The sequence below is a fragment of the Pseudorasbora parva genome, chromosome 14 (assembly GCF_024679245.1).
Source record: "Pseudorasbora parva isolate DD20220531a chromosome 14, ASM2467924v1, whole genome shotgun sequence".
Lineage (NCBI taxonomy): Eukaryota > Metazoa > Chordata > Actinopteri > Cypriniformes > Gobionidae > Pseudorasbora > Pseudorasbora parva.
Window position 1 is genome coordinate 24185426 of NC_090185.1, and position 23240 is coordinate 24208665.

General features: G+C 39.8%; 1 long non-coding RNA gene across 1 annotated transcript in view; it reads right to left on the bottom strand.

Moving 5' to 3' along the window:
* LOC137040408 (uncharacterized) overlaps positions 1–23240 on the bottom strand; it is a 54792-nt gene that overhangs the window by 26349 nt on the left and 5203 nt on the right. Inside the window, exon 2 of the long non-coding RNA XR_010897893.1 lies at positions 4176–4243. This is a non-coding gene — a long non-coding RNA (uncharacterized lncRNA). The remainder of the gene's footprint in view (positions 1–4175; positions 4244–23240) is intronic.

The window sequence follows — 23240 nt, forward strand, 5'->3', positions numbered from 1 at the left end:
ACAAACCAACACATTATCACCTGTAAAAGGTTATCCCATTTCTTTGGGGATTTATATCTTGGCTGTTTCACAACCAGAAACTGCGCAATGATGTGGTTGATTCGTGTGGTTCACTGATTCTTACGAGTGATAAGCTGACCGTTGCAAGATGGCTGGTGCGCCTACGTGTCTGGAGCAGTTGAATGTGGCATCTTCATATACATATATATATATATGAATTTTGATTATATGAATCAGATTTTGATTTCGCGTTCCTCATTTACAAGTACAAAGCAGCTGTGTGTTAATGCCCAGATGTGCAAGGGCATTTCCAAGATGGCCACCAAGTGAACTGATTTGCTAAGAGCTAAATTATTGGGGCGTCTTCAGACATTGCACCAGCAACAAGAATAAAATCAACCCTATAACACAACACCTCTCGTTCTCTGCCTCCCTCCCTTTCTCCTCTTTCTTATTCTCTAGAGAGAGCCTCTCTTTTAATTCAGTGTGCTTGCCATGCTAAAAAAGAAAAAAAAAGAAAGACATGCTCCCTGTGCTGAAGCTGTGTCCAATTACTCTGGTGGGGGGATGGGCACTGCAGGAGTGGAGAAGGATTGTGACCTGCAGAGATCCTACGCTCCGAAAAAGCCAGATAGGGAATCATGCAGTCTGTGAGAATTACTTATCATTGGCCCATCTCATCTGGCCATAGAGCCAATCTCTGGATTCTCGAGACAAGTAAATATTAGGGAAGTTAGGAAGAGTCAAACGTTGTTCGTACTGTCTGTAAGTCCCTCCCCATCACTGTCTACACTTCGTTTTATGTGCAAGCCTTAAGCAATACCCCTACAGTAGCTATCTCGTTCTATCTACAGTATAAGTCGATTTCACAACATACGTCTTTCCCAATGCAACAACATCATATCTACACCCATTGCTGTGACAATAACACAGAATGGATCGCAAATTAGAAATGGTTGTCATTTAATAACAAACAATGCTCAAATAGAGGACGTCCAAGGGAATTCTTCAGATGAAAGCATGTCAATAACGAGACCACAACTTGCATCAGAATCTGGAGCGTGCATAACAATAATCATCTCAATATGTTGGGTTATGTCCAAAGAGATAAATCAGAAATAATTGTGCACCCCCTTTCTATTTTCCAAAACTGAAGCTGGTAATTTAGGCCAACAATGCAAGGCAAGAGGATGCAACATTCCCATTAGGATGTGAAGATTTACTGCGTCACGTTCCGCATAAAATGGCGAGAGACCAAACTAACCCAAAAGACGGAAGGACTGCATGAAGATGGAATCTGCATGGGAAGGACATATCAACATTTACAGTCAACACTGCATCCAAAGATAAGCCAAGAACTCGCTACCGTCTCACTCACATTAGTCACATGCTAACCTCTCAGTGTTTTAGTTTGTTCATTCATGGATGATACCAGGTAAAAGGTCAACTTAGCCATTATTTTGCACGAAAATTAGGTCTGCTAGAAAAAGACACAGTTGTTTGTGTCATACTTGGCTGAGTTTTTGGGGTTGGGCTTCTCCCCCATTGAAGCACTTGCCAAAATGGCATGCTCAAATTCTGCACAATTTTTGGGGTTTCAAGGTTTACAGATTTGTATCAGCATTCTTGGAAAGTCATGTTTACAAGTTCTCTGGCACTGCAGCACTTCCGAGGAAGAACTTGCCTCTCGTTTGCGAGGTTCATGCCACTGAATCTTTCAAAGAAATTCAAGAGTTTTATTTGAGACACTTAGTGGCAAGTAAACAAAATATAGCCTGTTGAGTCAAGTCCGGGTTCTGATGTGTCATGTAAAAAGCGAACCCTGAATAGTCATTCTACATGTCAGTCAGAGAGCTGTTTCCTGTCTAAGTGGGCGTTTCTTGGCCAGAACAAGATGTTGTGCTGATACTAAAGAGTCTGGCTACATGGCTTTGAGGAACATGCTTCTGCTGGAAGTGATCACTCGTCAAATTCATCAAACACTAAACTTGCGGTTGGCCATTCCCTGCTACACAAACGCAGACATACACACAAACAGCTTTGCATGTCCTCACTGTAAACCCATATAATATGGCAAAACCCCCCAAAAATTAAAGTTTATAATAAATACATTTTATTATAATTTTATATATAAAATATAATTTTAAAAATAATAAATTTTTATTTTGTACTCATACATGTTAATTGCTCCTAACTTGAAATATTTGAGTAAGCTAATATAGCCTAATATGTGTGTATTAAAACACTACTGGTCAAAAGTTTGAGAATGGTAAGATGATTTTTAAAAAAATGTTTTTAAAGAAGTCACTTCTGCTGGCCAGGGCTGTCAAAAAAGCTGTAATATTGTGATTTATTATTAAAATGTAAAATACTGTTTTCTATTTGAATATATTTTAAAATATAATTTAATTTTGTGTTGCAAAGCTGAATTTTGAGCATCACTCTTCCAGTCTCCAGTGTCACATGATCATTCAGAAACCATTCTAATATGATGATTTGATGCTCAAGAAACGGGGTTTTTTTTTGGGGGGGGGGGGGGGGCTTAAAGAAATTAATTACATTTATTCAGCAATAATGCATTAAATTGATCAAGTGACAGTATAGACATTTATACTGTGAATAAATATATGATAAATGCTGTACTTATATTTATTACATTTATACAAACTATAGAAACTTTTCAGCATTGAAATATACAATTGATAATTTCAGCATTGACAATAATTAATGTTTCTTCAGCAGCAATCGGCATATTAGAATGATTTCTGAAGGATCATGTGACACTTAAGACTGGAGTAGTGATGCTCAACATTCAGCTTAGCATTTTAAATATATTCAAATTGAAAAAAAAAAATTTTTTTAAATGTAAAGATATTTCACAATAATATATTTAGGATCAAATAAATGCAGCCTTGATGAGCCGAAGAGACTTATTTAAAAACATTGTAAAAATCTTACTGTTCTCAAAATGGTCTAAAAAAAAAACTAAGCTCATGCTCCACTCGTCACCATGATGGAAAAACCAACATAACAGAAACTCTTCTACCATCACAAAACATTAAACTCCCATTTAACATTAATCCTGCACACACACACACACACAAAAAAAAACATTATATAACACTTAATTTTGGCATTTACTGTCCTTTTTGAGTATCATGGCAAAGCATGCTGGGAAATAGAAATCCCAGCCAAGTGTCAGTTGAATTTAAGTTTGTCTAAAAACAATGAAACAATTAAGATTACTTAAAAGGTGTCAGTTTTGTGAACTCAAAAGAAAATGAAAGTTAATTTCATTGAACTAATTGGTTTAATTTGAGTTGGCTCTACTCAAACCAATTAATTATTGTTTCTTTTTGTATTGGATCTCTCTGTGCTTTCATATATGAATATGTATAATACATACTGAATACATACATCTTCATATATTGAAATTGAAATCACAATGTCAAACACAAATGCATACATTTTTAAAAAAATTTATTCATATTTCTCCATATTTATTTGCTCATATAGATAACTAAAGCTAAACTTCACTGTACTGCCTGATGTACCTTTAATGTGGGTCCTGTGCCAAATGCTGTCCGAAGTCCTCTGAGGTGTCTACAATTTGGCTACGTAATTATGTAATCCCCCTGTCGGGTTGAAGTCTTTACTAGGGCAGGCTTAGCAAAAAGTTATATTGAAGGCGTGTAGCGGCTGTGGCTGTGATCAGGCATGATTTTCATCTTAATTAATTCTTTGCCTTAATTACACAATGTTATAATTAGTCTTGTTTATTTGAGCAGGTTTGGTGATGTGTGTGTGCAGAGCACTTGATCTTCCAAATACACACAGAGTTCCCAATCTGTGTGTAGTACTTTTCAGTAGTGAAAATAGCCGGCATTCACTGGTGGGAGCCCCAGTTGGGGACGTTTTATATTTTTAAATCATAGATGCAAAAAATCCCACTGCATTTATGTATTAAATTTGAATAGTGTTTAGAGACTATTATGTGGATAAAAATGGGAAATTTTCCACGTTTTGAACTGGAGCCCCTTTAAATTCACTCTCCCTGGACTCAATCCCCTCTCAAGTCCCCTCCCCATTCCCAGCCACAGACATCATATATCAATAATTGTAACTCATGTTGGTATATTATGAAAATCCCATTCGAATATAAGTCAGAGAGAAACCTGAGAGTCAGTGTCGCTTCAGTTCCCATCATTATTTGCAGAGGAATTGCAGAGATCCTGTGTTGTACCTGTTGAAAAATACATATATCAATATCTGTGTGTAAAGCTTTGCCACTGTTGAAATAAGGCACTTGACTTTGACACCGTAGGATTCAAGGATGGACCTTGTGTTTGGCGAATGTTCTTCTTCCAGTTGAACCTGTTCAGGAGTCATTGAGTTCTGAATGCTATTTGCCCTTGTCACAACATGCAAGTCAAACATCAAGAAAGTTACTTGTTTTGCACGTCTTTGAGACAACATTAAAGAGACATTTGTTTAGTCATATGAAAGATTTTTATATTTTAATTACACAATAAGTTTACTATTTAATCATTTAAATTCATTTTAAAAAATGTTCTCACTTTAAGTTAATCTAACAGACCACTTTTTACAGTGTAGTTTTTTTGTTTGGGATTAATTATGTGTAGCCCATTATTCGTTCATTCATTCATTCAATCATTCATTCATTCATTCATTCATTCATTCATTCATGGTTCTAGGTGTTTGCAAGGGCATGTGGTCACTATGGGTGTTCTGGGTAGTTTTTAGGCTATTCAGGATGATGTTCTGGTATAGGGTTGTAGCAAAGTCCCTTTTAGGGAAAGTCATTTCACTCGGTGGCCGCATCTTTTAAACTCCTATCGGGGCAGCTATTTCAGTCATGCAAGTAGAGCTCCTATCTCTTTAAATGGGGAAACATTCAATTCACCAAATGTACGATTCAATTTCATATTTGAAATTACCAATGAAATCTGGCTACAACTGTCTCATACATTTTGTTTCTAAACATTCAAAACATGACAAAAAAAATTTCAGGCTGGACCAGCCAATGCGCAGTCCTTAGAGAGGAGGGCGGGATGTGCAGTCCTCATAACACTGACTGTTTCTATAGCAACCAGACCTTCTAACGGCAGCTGCAGTGATGCAATGGCTTTACCTATGGGGGATTGGCTCTTTTATTTTGAAGGAGGGACTTATTCCACCATAATGTGCGATGCACGTTCTCCCATTCATAGTAATATAAGTGCACCATCTTTCGTATAAAGGCTTTGGTAGAATCCAGCATGTTCCGGGTGGTTGCAAATGCATTAGTATGTAGTTTCTAGGGTGTTCTGAGTGGTTGCTAAGGCATTGCTAGGTGGTTGTTAGGGTGTTCTGAATGGTTGCTAAGGTATTGCTAGGTGGTTGTTAGGGTGTTCTGAGTGGTGCTTGGGTATTTTAAATGGTTACTAGAACAATGTAACTAATACGATGTTTTCTAAATGGTTGCTAAGGCATTTCCAGGTGGTTGTTATGGTGTTCTGGGTTGCTTGGCTATTTTGGGTAGTTACTAGGATGATGTAACTTCTAAATTGTTGTGGGTTGTTGCTAAGTCGTTGCATGGTGGTTGCTGGGGTGCTAAGGGTAATTGATGGGGCATTCCTAGCTGGCTGTTAGGGTGTTCTGAGTGGTTGCTAAGGCATTGCTAGGTGGCTGTTAGGGTGTTCTGAGTGGTTGCTAAGGCATTGCTAGGTGGTTGTTTGGGTGTTCTGGACGGTGTTTGGTTATTTTGAATGGTTACAACGACAATGTAGCTACTAAAGTGTTCTTGGTGGTTGCTAAGGCATTTCTAGGTGGTTGTTAGGGTGCTCATGGTTATTGATATGGTATTCCTAGCTGATTGTGGTTGTCAGGGTGTTCTGTGTGGTGCTTGGATATTTGGGGTACTTACTAGGACAATTTATCTATTAAATTGTTCTGGGTGGTTGCTAAATCATTGCATGATTGTTAGGGTGTTCTGGGTTGTTAATAGGATATTCCTAGCTGGCTGTTAGGGTGTTCTGAGTGGTTGCTAAGGCATTGCTAGGTGGTTGTTAGGGTGTTCTGAGTGGTTCCTAAGGCATTGCTAGGTGGTTGTTAGGGTGTTCTGAGTGGTTGCTAAGGCATTGCTAGGTGGCTGTTAGGGTGTTCTGAGTGGTTGCTAAGGCATTGCTAGGTGGCTGTTAGGGTGTTCTGAGTGGTTACTAAGGCATTGCTAGGTGGCTGTTAGGGTGTTCTGAGTGGTGCTTGGGTATTTTGAATGGTTACTAGGAAAATGCAACTACTAAAGTGTTCTAGGTGGTTGCTAAGGCATTTCAAGGCAGTTGTTATGGTGTTCTGGGTTGCTTGGCTATTTTGGGTTGTTACTAGGATGCTATAACTACTGAATTGTTCTGGGTTGTTGTTAAGGCGTTGCATGGTGGTTGTTAGGGTGCTCAGGGTTATTGATGAGGCATTCCTAGCTGGCTTGGTGTTCTGGGTGGTGCTTGGATATTTTGCATGGTTACTAGGCCTAAAGTGTTCTGGGTGGCTGTTAAGAGCTTTTTTCTGCATGGTTGTTATGGTGCTCTGGGTTGTTGATAGGAGACTCCTAGCTGGTTGTTAGGGTGTTCTTGGCGGTGCTTGCCTATTTTGGGTGGTTACTAGGACAATCTAACTAATACAATTGTCCTGGGTGGTTGCTAAGGCATTGAAGAGTGGTTGTCATGGCCCTCTGGGTCATTGCTAGGGTGTTGTTATTCTAAGTGGTTGTTTGGGTGCTCTAGGTGGTTGCTAAAGCATTCTTGACGGTTGCTAAGGCATCACTAAGTGGTTGTTGGGGCACTCTGGGTCAGTATGAATTGCATGCTAAATGTGTATACTTAAAAGTAGGGGTTTCAAAAACGTTCAATGTAACTTACATATTGTATACTGAACTTTTTTAATTTACAAAAATCTTTCCCTTTAGTTGACACTGTCATGGTATATTTAGAAATTGCGAAAAACTCTTAATTATTCTCACCCTCCAGCTAAGACAAAAAGATCTTCAATAGGTTGTGAACTTGTCCAAGAACCAGTCTTTCATGAGAGAGGAATAGAAAAGAGTATATTTCTACTGCTTACTTTCACAGCATCAGGAGACAAGGACGGAGGTGGTTACACATTAGCAGGCTCCTAATTAATGCAGAATTTGAAGGTGGGGGAGGAGCTAGGGTAATTAGGGATTAAACAGGGGTTGTTATGTTGTTCCTATTTGATGGGATTATTTACACACCAGGTTTTAATCACCGGCGTCCAGATGCCATTGAAGACACAACCTTTAGCCATAGCCGAGTGGTTGTTGGGAGCAGACCTCTCAACCAAACCCTTTCTAATTACCTCATTTGGCCTTTCCTCTCCGGAGCTGTTCTCAGGTTTTAGTGTGTATGTGGTTCAGTGAGTTGGCTTCATTTCTCCAATGCTTGTTTGTTTTTAACACCTGTACGTTTTCTCAAAGGAACGGTTGTAAGACGCTGAAATTCTTGCGGTTGGATCAGTCTTGTACTTGTAAGCTGGACTACACTACAATGACTTTTCTAGTTATAAAAGCTTGAGAAACATTGCAATGAAGTTTGTTGGCATGCTGAGACATGCTTGTGGCCAAATGTCAGCTCTGCCTCGTAATCGATCAAAACTCTCAATCATCTACAGTATTTAAGACATCTCACTGAAAAATTCCATTTAAACATAATAAGGATGCCAAAAGTGCCGGTGAATTAATACCGACATTATTTCAGTCTTGTTGTACTGAGTTCCGACTCCATTCAGTATCTAATTGATATTTGACTATTTTTGAATGCGCAGTTTTGTGAGCGGTATGAACAAACGGTGGGTGGTCCGTAGCATCTACAGTCCCGCCCTATCCAATGTACTGAGATTGTTCTCCAGGAGTCAATTGTACTTCAATACCATGCTGTCGAACCTGTCTGTAGCTGCTTCTGTTTGTCAATATTTGCATGCAGGATGATGTTGCCACCCCATCCCCCGCCCTCCTCCTTTCTCTCCACTGTATCGCATGTGTCAGTGAGGAGCTAATCCGCGCAGTCTATTTGCCCCCTTGTTTTGTTTGGTTTCTAATTTCGCCGCTGTTGGAAAATTACACATAATTGCAGCCTACAAATGCTAATGCCCCCCCCCCCCTCCTTCTTATTCACCCTACATCTTAACTGCTAACAGCCCCCCCCCCCCATTGCCTGTCTCTTCTCCTCTGCAGCCAGTACCGCTAATTGTTAGTGTTGAAGAAATTCTTCATCCTATCCAAATACACTCGAAAACAGAACACCATAACACACTGACTGACAATGGACAGTGTAGGTTGATTGTGTCGCTGACACAGCAAAACCAGAATTTATTCACTGTAGGAGACAAAATAAAGAGAGATGCATATGTCGCCATGGTGGAATCTCATGCACCTCACTGTACACTGGTGAAAAATGTCAAACTGAAATGGATAGTTCATCTAAAATTGACTGAAAAATCCTGGATGACTTTTGTTCTTTGGATTGCTCAATTGTTCAAGCTGCTCTTTTACATGTATGTCTGTCAATTTTAACTTTGGTCTTCGTTTAATTTTGTATTATTTGGTTTTCAAGTGTATGTTAAACTTATTTCATCATTATTTCAATGACCAAATACTTTTTTTTAATTGTTTTTTAAGTTAACAATAACAATGCTGGTGTGAATTAACTGTGCAATATATATTACTCGTTTTCTTTTATATACAGTTTATATACAGTATATACAGTACCTTAACATTAATGACAGTTGAAGTGAATAACACTGATTATTTCTTCATCACAGTTCCTGTTAGTGAATGGGATATATTAGGCAGCAAGTGAACATTTTGTCCTTGATGTGTTAGAAGTAGGAACATTGGGCAAGCATAAGGATTTGTGCGAGTTTGACAAGGGCCACATTGTGATGGCTAGACCAAAACTGCAGCTCTTGTGGGGTGTTCCTGGTCTGCAGTGGTCAGTATTTATCAAAAGTGGTCCAAGGAAGGAACATTGGTGAACTGGTGACAGGGTCATGGGCGGCCAAGGCTCATTGATGCACGGGAGGAGCTAAGGCTGACCCGTGTGGTCCGATCAAATAAACAAGCTACTTTAGCTTAAAATGCTCAAGAAGTTAATGCTGGTTCTGATAGAAAGTCTGAATACACAGTGCAACGCAGTTTGTTGTGTATGGGGCTGCATAACCGCAGACCAATCAGGGTGCCCATACTGACCCCTGTCCTCTGCCAAAAGAGCCAACAGTGGGCACGTGAAAATCAGAACTGAACCACAGAGTAATGGAAGAAGGTGGCCTGAAATGCTAAATCACTTTTCTTTTACATCACGTGGATGTCCGTGTGTGTGCGTCGCTTACCTGGGGAACACATGGCACCAGGGTGCACTGGGAAGGATGGGAAGAAGGCAAGCCGGCAGAGACAGGGTGATTCTTTAGGCAATGTTCTGCTGGGAAAAATTGAGTCCTGCCATCATGTGGATGTAACTTTGACACGTACCACCTACCTAAGCATTGCTGCAGACCATGTACACCCTTTCATGGAAATGGTATTTCCTGGTGGCTGTGGCCTCTTTCAGAAAGATAATGCGCCCTGCCACAAAGTAAAAATGGTACAGGAATGGTTTTAGGAGCACAACAACGAATTTGAGGTGACTTTGCCTCCACATTCCCCAGATCTCAATCCAATCGAGCATTTGTGGGATGTGCTGAACATACAAGTCCTATCCATGGAGGCCCCATCTCACAACTTACAGTACTTAAAGGATCTGCTGCTACCATCTTGGTGCCAGAGACCATAGCACACCTTCAGGGGTCTAGTGGAGTCCATGCGACGGGTCAGGGCTGTTTTGGCAGCAAAAGGGGGACCAACACAATATTAGGAAGGTGGTCAAAATGTTATGATTTGATTAGTGTATATATATATATATATATATATGTACACTCACCTAAAGTATTATTAGGAACACCAGTTCAATTTCTCATTATTGCAATTATGTAATCAACCAATCACATGGCAGTTGCCTCAATGCATTTAGGGGTGTGGTCCTGGTCAAGACAATCTCCTGAACTCCAAACTGAATGTCAGAATGGGAAAGAAAGGTGATTTAAGCCATTTTGAGCACGGCATGGTGGTTGGTGCCAGACGGGCCGGTCTGAGTATTTCACAATTTGCTCAGTTACTGGGATTTTCATGCACAAACATTCCTAGGGTTTACAAAGAATGGTGTGAAAAGGGAAAAACAACCAGTATGCGGCAGTGCTGTGGGCGAAAATGCCTTGTTGATGTTAGAGGTCAAAGGAGAACGGGCCGACTGATTCAAGCTGACAGAAGAGCAACTTTGACTGAAATAAGCACTCGTTTACAACCGAGGTATGCAGTAAAGCATTTGTCAAGCCACAACACACAGAACCTTGAGACAGATGGGCTACAACAGCAGAAGACCCCACCGGGTACCACTCATCTCCACTACAAATAAGAAAAAGAGGCTACAATTTGCACAAGCTCACCAAAATTGGACAGTTGAAGACTGGAAAAATGTTGCCTGGTCTGATGAGTCTCGATTTCTGTTAAGACATTCAGATGGTAGAGTCAGAATTTGGCGTAAACAAAATGAGAACATGGATCCATCATGCCTTGTTACCATTGTGCAGGCTGGTGGTGGTGGTGTAATGGTGTGGGGGATGTTTTCTTGGCACATTTTAGGCCCCTTAGTGCCAATTGGGCATTGTTAAAATGCCACGGCCTACCTGAGCATTGTTTCTGACCATGTCCATCTCTTTATGACCACCATGTAACCATCCTCTGATGGCTACTTCCGGCAGGATAATGCACCATGTCACAAAGCTCGAATCATTTCAAATTGGTTTCTTGAACATGACAATGAGTTCACTGTACTAAAATGGCCCCCACAGTCACCAGATCTCAACCCAATAGAGCAACTTTGGGATGTGGTGGAACGGGAGAAATCTCCATCAACTGCAAGTTGCTATCCTATCAATATGGGCCAACATTTCTAAAGAATGCTTTCAGCACCTTGTTGAATCAATGCCACGTAGAATTAAGGCAGTTCTGAAGGCGAAAGGTTGTTCCTAATAATCCGTTTCCAATTTGAGATTCTCCGAAATGAAAAGTGTGTTATAAATAATATCTATTATTATTATTATTATTAATATTATTATGTAGGATTTTTGCAGTAAAATATCCAAAAAACACCAGGCTATAGTGTTCCTTTGTTCAGTACAATATCTGTAATATTCTTACAATATCCCAAATGTTTCCAACTATTTGTAAATTGTGAGAAAATGTATATTTTAACCTAGCAACCGGGACATCGGAGGGAATCACCTGTAAATTCTTTTTTTTTTTTTTTTTTTTTTTAAAGAAATTTATGATATAAACTAAAACTCCCTCAATTTGTTATTCGTTGGAAAACTTCTGTAATTCTCAAATCTTACTGGAGCTTGCACAATTTTCATTTTGCTTTAAATACATTTTAATGTGGGTCAAAGGAAAATTTAGGTTGTTACCAGCATTTTTCTGTCTCACAAAAATTAGTTTGCGATCACACAGTTTTTGATGCACCCCCTGCAGTATCACAGCAGACCCCCTGTGGGTTGCAGACCCCCTGTTGAAGACCCTTGGTCTATGATATTCTGGTCCCTAGATCTCACTGACAGGGATGTTTTTTAACTTGGCATCACAACGGCTTTGATGTCAATAATGCCACGGGATATTGGTTTTTGCATGTCGTGTAATTATGACCCATTAAGTTTGAATATATTCAAGTAGTACTAATAGTCTTTAAGAGCTACAGCTGAGTCGGTGAGACTATATAAAAAAAGAGCAGCATAAACATTCTTCAAAACTGGTCCTTTTTGTTTTCCAGAAGCAAGTAAGTCGGGAATGACAGAAGGGAGAGACAGAATTTAATTTTTTTGTATGAACCATCCCTTTAATCCATATAGTTCCACAGGTCTAGATTCACATTTAGAGGTTTTATAAATGAGAATACTGAAATTAAGCGCAGAACACATGAAAATCTGACCTTGGAAAAGAGCGTTTTTTAAAAGAGAGGTGTTGTGGGAGTAGAGTGAGACCGAGAGACAGAGCGAGACAGTGAGGGAGGGCATAAAGAGGTCATGAAAGTGGTTATGAAAGCTGTTGTGACCTAATCTTCAGTGTTTATGGCTTTTTGCAGTTGCAGAGATGCAGGCTGAAATTAGAGTGGGTGATGCCACAGAAGCACAGCAAAGACGACGGCAGACAAGAAGTAACTACAGTTCACTGTCTCCTCCTACTGAATTAAATCAGAGAACTTATTTTAAACAACGGCTGCATTACACTTCATTGCATGCCTATTTAAACACTGTAATTTATGTAGAATAACTTTACCAAAAGCCTACATTTCAGATTGACACTAGTATGTTTTAGTTTTTTTAAATTAAAACACTTCTTTACAGACCTCATGACATCAGTTGACAAGTGTAGCCAATAGGTTATATGGTGCGTTCAAGTCCTCCTGGGAAGCTTGTATTTATGAGTTGGGAAGTCGTAATTACATCACATGTTGAAAAATAACTTTAGAGCAGGTTGGCAATGTACATGTTCTATAACAAATCCATAACAAATTTATGTTTTTAGCTGTAAGCCGAGACGTTGCCTATAATCTGTCGAAAATTAAAAATGTCCCTCTTGTAAATACTACATTGTGGTGTTGTTCACAATACAATCTTTCCAACATGACTTGAACACCATTAGTTACAACACAACCATAAACTGATTTGCTATTTGCTTTGTAAGTTGCAGCTGGTGTTAGGGGAGGAGCATTCTCATTCCTTAAGGGCCTCAGAATGGACAAAAATCATTTTAGTGCGACATGAGTCATCAATATTTTTGGTCCATTTTCAGAAAGTGAAATATTTCTGCTAAAATGGCAAATGGGCTGCATTTATATAGCGCTTTGAACAGACCCATGGCCACCGAAGCACTTTACATATTGCCTCACATTCACCCATTCATTGACTCATTCATACACCGCTAAAAAAATTAAAGGCCCATTGAAGGGCCTTGAAATGTGCAGCATTATTCAATGTGTTGATTTAATTTCCATTGAAACAGGAAGACAGGGCGGTACATATCAAACAGCTCCTCCCCTTTAAAAAAAAAGAGTCAATAGCAATTTCTTTATATCGGCTAGAGCTGTTGAGATCTGTAAAGCTGCAGTTTCCTTCCAATCTCAATTTCTCATAAACTCCTCCGTATCACTTTAAAATGAGAAATGTTCAAATGGGTCCGATACGTTTTGTTGTATGCGTCGACTTGCGCATATGATCTGCTCTCTGGACCGGAGCAGACAGTGTGTTCTCTGTGGCGGTTCACGTGATGTGAAACCAGACTTCATTCGCCCCAATAGAAAGCATATTTACACTGTCTAAATCCTTCCCTATCCAGTGCACTATGTGCCGTTCACCATGTTCAAAATAGTAATTGTGTGAAAAAGCAACTTTTTGTAGGGGACAGGATGCTGTCGATTCTAGAGAGCTTTTGATTGGACAGGAAATCTGATGAGAAGCTGAATTGGAGAGTGATGTCATCAAAAGTGAGAGGCTGTAAGTTTAGAATGCTTATATCTTCTAACTACGAATTTCGAGCACACTAGCTTAACAGTAAGACTAACGTATTCATACTTAATGCCAGAAAAGTTCAAATGTGATTTGATGGGGACTTTAATTTTGTCATTGTGGCGGAGGGGGCGTGGTTCTGCGAGGTCTGCAGCGGGAGAGAGAGCTCAGTGCGGAGCGGCAGGTAAGTAGGTCAAGCACAGATGATGAACACCTGTTTCTGATTGCAGTGATTGGCGTGGAGAGAGCGCATTTAAGCCGCGGCCGGGAGAGAGTTGAGAGACAGAGTTGGACTGGGACTTCGCGTGCGCACACTGGAGAGAACTGAGTTGTACCAAGAGACTGAACTTACAAAGGAGCGATCCATATCGAGGGGAAAAGAGTTACGCCACTGAGCGTGTGTTTGTTTATTTTATTTTGAAAGACTAAATATAAAGAAAGCGCGTCCCAGTCAAAGCTGACCCAGTCAACGGTCTTCTTTCTTCCTGACCATAATGAACTTTACTACACTGGTGCCGAAACCCGGGAAGGGAGAAGAGAGCCGCCGCCATGCAAACTCCGCCGAAGACACCACTTGCCGACATCGTACAATCGCTCACCGGTCTTCACCAAGAGCACCACCAGGACCTGTTGGCCATGAGGGAGGAACAGTAAAAACGGTTCGAAGCTCTCCTCACGGCCCAGCATGAAGACCGCAAGCTGTTCCGGAGCTGGATGGACCGGGAGATTCGGGCCGTTCCCCAGAGACTTCGACTCGGCCGCCTCCGTACCGCTAGCTAAGATGGGTCCCGAGGACGACCCCAAAGCGTTTATCGAGCTGTTTGAGCGGGCGGCCGGATATCGGGAATGGCCCAAAGCGGACTGGCCAATGCGGCTACTGCCTCTATTGTCCGGAGAGGCACAAGTAGCCACCCACCAACTGCCAGTCCAGAATGTCCTGGTCTACGACGACCTGAAGCGCGCCATCCTCCAGCGGATCGGCCGGACCCCAGAACAACATCGGCAGCAGTTCCGGACCCTGACCCTGGACGAGTTCGGTCGACCCTTCGTCTTCGCTCACCAGCTCCGGGACTCCTGACGCAAGTGGTTGATGGCCGATGGGAGTGACTTCGAGGGAATCAACTATCGTGTGGCACTGGTGCATTATGCATTACGCGTTCACGGACAGGCGCCATCTTGGAAAACAACTCGACGAGTCGAGCGATGAATGGTGTGCTAAGTGATGAACTGGGACTTGGAATCTCATATGTTCCGTTGTTTCCGGAAGTAAGCACTGAACGCAAAATAAATAAATCAAAATAAAAATGTCCATGTAATTAGATTTCACAACCTTAATTCCTATAAACCCCTTCCCGGGTGACGTCACAGGAAAATTCACAGTTCACAGTGCGCGTGTCGGGGTCAGAAAGTTCATTCCATCCCATTTAATTGTATGTTAACCAGAGAATTTCTCGTCAAGAATAAAATGCCTACTTGCATCGTGAACTGTGAAAATCGCACCAGTTGTGGAGTCAAGTTTTTCTGGATTTCCACATGATCTCTTCCGTTAAAGGCCCACTGAAGTGCCTTGAAATGCGCCGCATTATTCAATGTGTTGACGTGATTTCCCCTGAAACGGCTCCAGCTGTTAGCAGCTCCTCCCCTTTTTTGAAACAGCCAATAGCGTTTCGTTAATATACAGTTTGACTAGAGGGCAAGAGCGGACCTTTCTCTGTTTGGTAAAGCCAGTTTCCTCTAACACTGTTTACCACCATAATCTCCTCCATATCGCTTTGAAATGCAGCATTCTGTGCAGAATTCAAATGGGTCGATATGTTTGTTGTCTGCACGGACTTGCACATATGATATGCGCTGCGCTCTCGTGTCTGTAGTCTAAATTTAGACCAGAGCCGCTGGGGTGTGTGCGCTGCTGCGGTGTGTGAAACTAAGTGAAAACAGACTTTATTCGCCTCAAATGAAAGCATATTTACACTGAATCGTTTCCTATCGAATATATAGTGTGCTATGTGCCTTTCACCATGTAGACATTAGTAAATGTGTGTTAACAACTGACCGATTTCAGCTTTAGCTTCGGCAGTTTAGGGGGCGGGCTTTAGATTCTAGAGCGCATTTTGATTGGACAGAACATTTGAAGAGAAAGTGAAATCTGCGATGATGTCATCAAAATCTGAGATTCGTTTTAACGGAAGTGGGAGACTGTACATTTTGAACGCTTATATCTCCTAAATGCAAATTTTGTCATAGTTTTGGAACATACCAGTGTATTCATAACTTAAAGGCTAACACAGTCATACTAAAAGCTAAAGTACATTTTGATTTCAGTGGACCTTTACAGAACACCTACGACGTAACGTTATGTGGCTGCAAGCTATAATGGGCTGGGGTGTGTTAATGATGTCACGCAGGTGGTGGAGTAGTAACTGCTTTTAATGAATTAGCTTGAGATCGTATTCATGCTAGATTTTTTGCTATAAATTATAGACATGGCATCTGAGGACTAATTCTCTTTTTTTTTCTCCGTTATTTTGCTTCATTTCCAGATTCGTTCATAAGCTCGTAATTCTTAATATACGCACATGCCCTCTTCAAAAAAGATACATTGACAAACTAAAAGACATAAATGACATTTGTATGTTTTCAAAATAAAATATGATCGTACTGAATGTCAGCTTGCTTTATTTTGCTCAAGATAAGGATTTATTAAGTCCACATGTCATGCAAACAAGAAAATCAGCTGCACAGGTCGAGAGCTATCGTTGCAACCACACAAGTTTGCGATGATGTTTATGGATTTTCGTTTGAATAATTATTTCGGGAAACACAGATTAGAATGTTGATAACAATGAAACTAATAATGCTTTTGGCTAACAATGCTTTTGTATATTCATTTAATCTTACACAAACAATATAAATTGGTACGTTTGTCTGTGTTTTACATGTGCCTTATAAAAACACTAATACTTGCCCTTTGTAGTCGACCTAAGCTGGTCCATTACCTGCCTTAAGCCAAGGTAAAAAAAAAAAAAAAGTGGTAATTTAACGTTAGTAGTTAGAAGCAGGCTAGCGCCAACATTGTGACAACGACGGTAGAGTTAAGCCATGGTAAGTAAACAAAATGTTTTCTGTAAACTGTCAACTGATTTAATAGTTAGGTGAAGTTTGATATCTGGCTATTTGACCTGGGGCATGCTGCAGATTGTTTTTATATTAGCGCTTGCGTTGTTTTTCTGACCCCATGCTGCGCGCGCACCTACGATGTTTACAAACATTGAAGGGGTCTATTGACCAGCTCACTTAGCACAGCGTTCGTGGCTCGAGTCGAGAGTCAGTCCGTGAACGCGTAATGCACTGTCTTTATAAAGTATCTTCTTATTAAACTGTTTGTACACTTACAAAGTTCTCAATTCTTCGGTTTGCATGTAGGGACCCTCATTATGCTGCCGTGTTAGTGTGAGGCTATTTTGAGCCTTGTTAGTGGTATTAACTAGCCATTTCATTTCACTACTCTGTGCCCCATAGACAAGCGTTATAAGCTAATCTGTTTTTAGAGATAAAACTCTTTACATTCGATTTTCATGAAAACACATCCCAGAGAACGATATACTCGCTAACCATCTGTTAATTACCCCTAGGGTCATTTCTCACCGGAGTTGTCCTTTAATGTCTTTGAAAGAAGTCACTTATGCTTACCAAGCCAGCATTTATTTGATCGAACATGTAGTAAAGCTTTAATATTGTGAAATATTATAAATATTTTAAAGAACTTTTTCCATTTTAAAATATAATTTATTTGTGTGATGCAAAGCTTAAATTCAGCATCATTTCTCTAGTCTTCAGTGTCACATGATACTTCAGAAATCATCCTAATTCCTGATTCTATCATCCTATGCTGATTTGCCTAGTTACAACATTTGTCTATTGGTTAATTTCTCCACATATGTAGTCGAGAGCCGAAAAGGAAACCTGGAGAGGTGGAGCGCAATATGATCAAGAACATGTATTTATAAGTTATGCAGTGTTATATATCGATGTACCTATTGAAAGAAGGTGCTTTCACAATGAAATTACCATACATTCCTTTAAATCAAGCCATGCATGCACTAAGATTATGAATAAGAGTAGCAGTAGCCTATCTCATCTGCCTGTCTGGGGTTTCACTCAGTACTCGAACGCACCGTCGTTACGAACTAATCAAAAGCAGGTATTGCTAAGAGCAACAAGAAAAAGCCTATTCGTGCATGAAAAAAGTCCCACCACATTGTGGCGGACCATGCATGCCATTTCGGTGATGTAGGTAGATGGAACAGGGCCTCTCCAACTTTGGAGCTGTCGGGGGAAGCAGAAAAAGAAACGAGTACAATCGCATCTGGGTTTCTCCCGTCAAATTGTTGATTTTTGAGCATTTCGGATGAGGACAAACGAACGAGACTGCGCGGCTTCATGGCGAATATATGGTAGATGACATTTAAAGCTTGATTGCACGGTGAGAAATGCCAGCGAAGGAATTTTCCTGTCTCTTTCTGTGGCGTATTGTCATCTCGTCTCATCTTAGCGTGTAGCATTGTTGACTGTGTTTTCGTGGGTCAGGCCAGCTAACAAGATCTGCCTGTTCCCTTCCAAGGGCCTCAACACCCCTAAAACTACACACACACACACACACACACACACACACACACACACACACACACACACACACACACACACACACACACACACACACCTCCCCCACTGCGAGCAGAGGAGGCATGTGGACAAACCGCAGGCAGGGAGAGGTACACAGGGCCAGGGCTATACTCTCCCTGATTACTGCAGGAAAAACACCATTGCCAAGCCGTTTCTCTCGCTTTCTCTCTCTTAAACTGCTGTCTTGCACAGATACGTGCACATTCAGCCTGTTGTTTTCACGCAAAATACACAACAGCACTGACAGACACGTAATTGGGCACATGCATATGCTTATCCAACAGGCTACCGGCATACACGCACACGCAGACGCACCCACACAGAGATGTTCATTATTTCTCCAGAAACACGCACACACAAACATTCGCTTGCACATAGTTGTTCAGTGACGTCCGCCGCACACACACCCTCCTCTCTGACATACTACTGCGGCTCTCTCACACATACACATACACCTTCACACACTCTTAAACCCGTAATACACTCCTGTGAGATTCCCACACACACTCCCGGAAACGAGCTTCTTTTGTCAAATACTCACGTTCACACTCAAACACATACGACACCTTTTTTACGCATTGTATAAGGTTTTCTTTCGCAGTATTTTTGTCTTGTTTGCTAGTACAAATATCTACTCATTCTTAAATTAAGATATATTTGCTTGAGAAGCAAAATAGACATTTTATATATATATATATATATATATATATATATATATATATATATATATATATATATATATGTGTGTGTGTGTGTGTGTGTGTGTGTGTGTGTGTGTGTGTGTGTGTGTAAAGCTGCAATTAATTAGTTATTTCAATGAATCAGTTATTTAAAAATACTAACAAATAAATTGCAGTTTTCTGTATTAATTTTCTGTATGAATCGCACCTAACATCAAGGTTAAAAAAAAAATATATATATATATTTTATATATATATATATAAGCTTATTCTTCATAATAATAATAATAATAATGTGTGTGAAAATTAAGACCCATGATCAATTTTTTACAGTGTCACTTCTCAACCCTGCATACATTTTGTTCTAAAATACAGATAATGATCAATTGAAATAAATGACCCCCTCAATGTTGTTTAATTTGTTTTATTCCAATGTTAATTTAATTTCAAAGTAATAAAATAACACAAAGTTGTTGTAAATGCAGTTATCATTAACTCCAATGCAAAACTCACTGAGCAACACTGAGCAATATTAGATGCATTTAATTCTCAATCACTCCTCAAATGTTTTGTCATCGAGTCTGCACTGCTCTGAAGATCTTTCCTGCAACACTAAAGATTCTCTCAACAGGTGCAGAGGAAGCTGCTATGGCAAGATGGAAAGTATATGAATTTCTTAGAATTTTTCTTGAATTTAAATTCTACGTCCTTTAATTCTCCCTTTAACTCCCAAATTCGAATTGTTATATATCTCCATCCTGTTTTTGACATCAATTCAAATTCAAGAATTGAATTAGAATTTGGGAATCATTCTCAATTCAATTCTGAATTGTGCACAATCCTGCTAGCCAGTTGTACGCGTGTTCGCTTCATTTCACTGCGGAATCGTTTGTAAACAAGTCTCAGGTCGAGCTGGATTTGCAGACATTGAGATTAAAACACAATGTTGTGCCTCTATATTGGATCCGACAGGAATGGTGCAACACACTTATGTGAGTAAATTAGTGATGTGTCATTCATGAACGATTCCATCATTTTGAACGAATCTTTAATATGACTCGAGAACGACGGGTTTTCTCGGTGAGCATTTCGTTCATTTTGTATTGACCGCGCATGTGCAACATTCAATATGTTCTGTACAGGAAACAGAATTGATTAGTTCATTTTTCGAGTCAGTCATTCGTTCATTAAGTCCCAGCCCCATAGGCAAGGCTATGCAGTCTGTACCGGAAACAGAAAAGATTTGTTCTTTTGAGTCTTCGGTCTGAGTCTCGTTCTTTAGTCACGTGACGTGAAAGCCGTGTTGGATACAGAAATAGTTCACAAACAAGTATGTAGTTTTTTGTTTTGTTTTTTCTCAGATTTTTTTAGCTAGTAGGCCTATAATAATATGATTTTCATATGAATCCTAGACACGTTGGGTTGGTCAGAATGGATAAGCATAAGAGTTTATATTGCACATATCTTCTGATGATTTTATAATAATAAATATATTACAACATGGATTCAATAATATGACTGTAATGTTGTATATGTTGTGACTTGCGAGACACTGAACCGGCACGGTCATGTGACAAAAGAATGAGACTCAGAGTCAGACTTGAACGAGAAGACTCGAGAGATGAACTAATCTCTTCTGTTTCCGGTGACTGCATAGCCTTGCCTATATGGGGCTGGGACTTGATGAACGAATGACTCGAAGACTCGAGAGAACTAATCTTTTCTGTTTCTGGACACATGTATAACATATGAGGCTGTCGCGGCCCACATCAGACATGATGACAAAACTAACGGCTCGAACCAGAAGTCACGAGTGGTGTAACGATCTTTCTAGGGAACAGACATGATTAAATGTGAAGTGACTAAATAAGCACAATTAATTAATAAATTCTTTCTCAAAGTCTGGCCAAGACTGCATAAGATTATAGTTTTTTTAAATTCCAAAAGTACTAAATGTGTAGAAAAATGTAACATATAACATTTTAATTAGATTCTGCTTAAATGAACAAAATGACTTGAAAAAAGATTTGTTAATTTTGCTGAACGAGATTCAAAGATCCAAGTCAGTAAAATGATCCGAACTTCCCACCACTAGAGTAAATCTTCTTTTTTTATTTGAAATAGTAGTCCCGGGGCTATGAGTTTTCCAGGCGGGCTACCAAAACGTAAGCCCGTCGACAGGCCGGTGAATCTCAAATATTGAAATAACATTCCTTTCTTGATATGGGCACGTGTGTGTGTGTGTGTGTGTGTGTGTGTGTGTGTGTGTGTGTGTGTGTGTGTGTGTGTGTGTGTGTGTGTGTGTGTGTGTGTGAGTGAGTGCGGTTCGCACTTATTTCCACCAATCGGGCCATCACAGGAAAATTTGATCGCTGACAGCTTCTTTATCAGATCCACCATCAAGTGACGGACACTAATATTTGACTGCGTTCAGTTCGTGCTCTGCATTAAATCTCTGAGCCATTTCAACAGCATTATTTTATAATTGTTTTTTTTTTTCTTGTTATATTGTTAATATTGAATTGATATAGTTTATAATGAATGACATCCCGGGTCACAAAAGACCCGAGGAATGCGTTTAAGAGTTAAAACTTTTTTTCTAATCCTAATTCTCAACCTTTTTTGTCTTATTTAAATATTTTGTCTTATTATTATTATTATTATTATTATTATTATTATTATTATTATTATTATTATATGTACATTTTATTTAAATTAAAAAAGGATACAATTAAATTTTTACAATACATTTTTTTAAGCCTCGCACTCTAATCACGGAAAGTGCTATTATTACTAATTTACCTCATAAACATTAAAAATGGCATTGACTTCAAAAGTGACACCAAGACCCATAAAAATAGTGCCATCAATAACAACAAATCCTTTTCCCTCCTCCCATCCATTTTGAGCAATCAACACACCAGGGCAAGCTGTGGCTATGACAAGGATGATCCATTTAAAGACAACCGGGGCCCAATTGATAATCGTCTCATTGTCCAGGTCCCAAATAATGAGATTTGGCTCAATTAGGGTCCTTTCAAGGTGCGAAAGCAGAGTGAAGAGGCTAGTAGCGCCGGAGGCAGCTAATCCACACGGCTCTCGGACTGAGCGCAGTGGATTATACCCACTGCTGCTGTTTATCCTGCTCATACAGCAGCCATCCGCACCACAGACACCTCCTCAAGAGATAACATCTGATCTGGGCAGAGCCAATGTGTGTGTGTGAGGAGAGTCTGACAAACAGCAGGACTCAGGTTTCTTCTAGGACTCATCGCAGCCCAAGTGTCTGGATCCTTGGATGCTTTTGTTTTAGCGTTCATGTGGTACAACTGGTAGACTTATAGCACTAATGATACCAAGGCTGTGGGATTCCCAGGGAAAATGATTTTTGTTCATGTTTTGCTGTCATACAGTAGATGAACTCCTGGTTCAAGGTGTGCAACAGAACAACAGAATCGGCAAAACGGAGCTATGGTCGCATTGCTTGTTCTGTTAAGTTTTCTGTCCTGAACAATTCAGCAATAATTTTCTTTTTTATTAATGAAATAATTAATCCATAAAATTATATTTTCATTTCTGTATTCTATGCAATAAAATATATGTATTTATGTATAGTTCTATTATATGTTATACTTACTGTTTCAAACCAACTTTTACATAAAAAAGAGAGACCAAAATACAAATCTATTTTGTATTTTTACACTATGCAATGTTCAATTTATTAAAACCAAGCATAAATTTCATCTAGTGTTTTTTTTAAACACATTTTTACATGTATTCCAAAATAATAACTTGTGGCCAAAATGCCACAAAAAGATAATACGCATGCGTGAACATGCACATGACAACACCGTTTTCACAAATTCAGGCTCCCAAAATGCTGTTGTCATAAATGAACAGCCGAAACGCATAAAAAGTTGTCGTGTAAACATACCCGGAGTGGCCATTAATGCCATCATTATCTTCATTCAGGCCGAGTCTGGAACACGCACGAAAACAAGAGGCGGGATTTATTGCACAAACCAACCATATCCAATCATAACCAATCCAATCATGCTCAATTACCTCCCATCAAACCTACTGCATACTCTGTTAAAAGTCTATGGGCTCAGGGGAGGCAAGCCTCCCACTGTAACTTCACCTGTGGGTGTCGCTGTTGGACAGTGTTACTAAAAACAAGCGACTTACTCTTTTACGCTTGGCAATAATATAGTT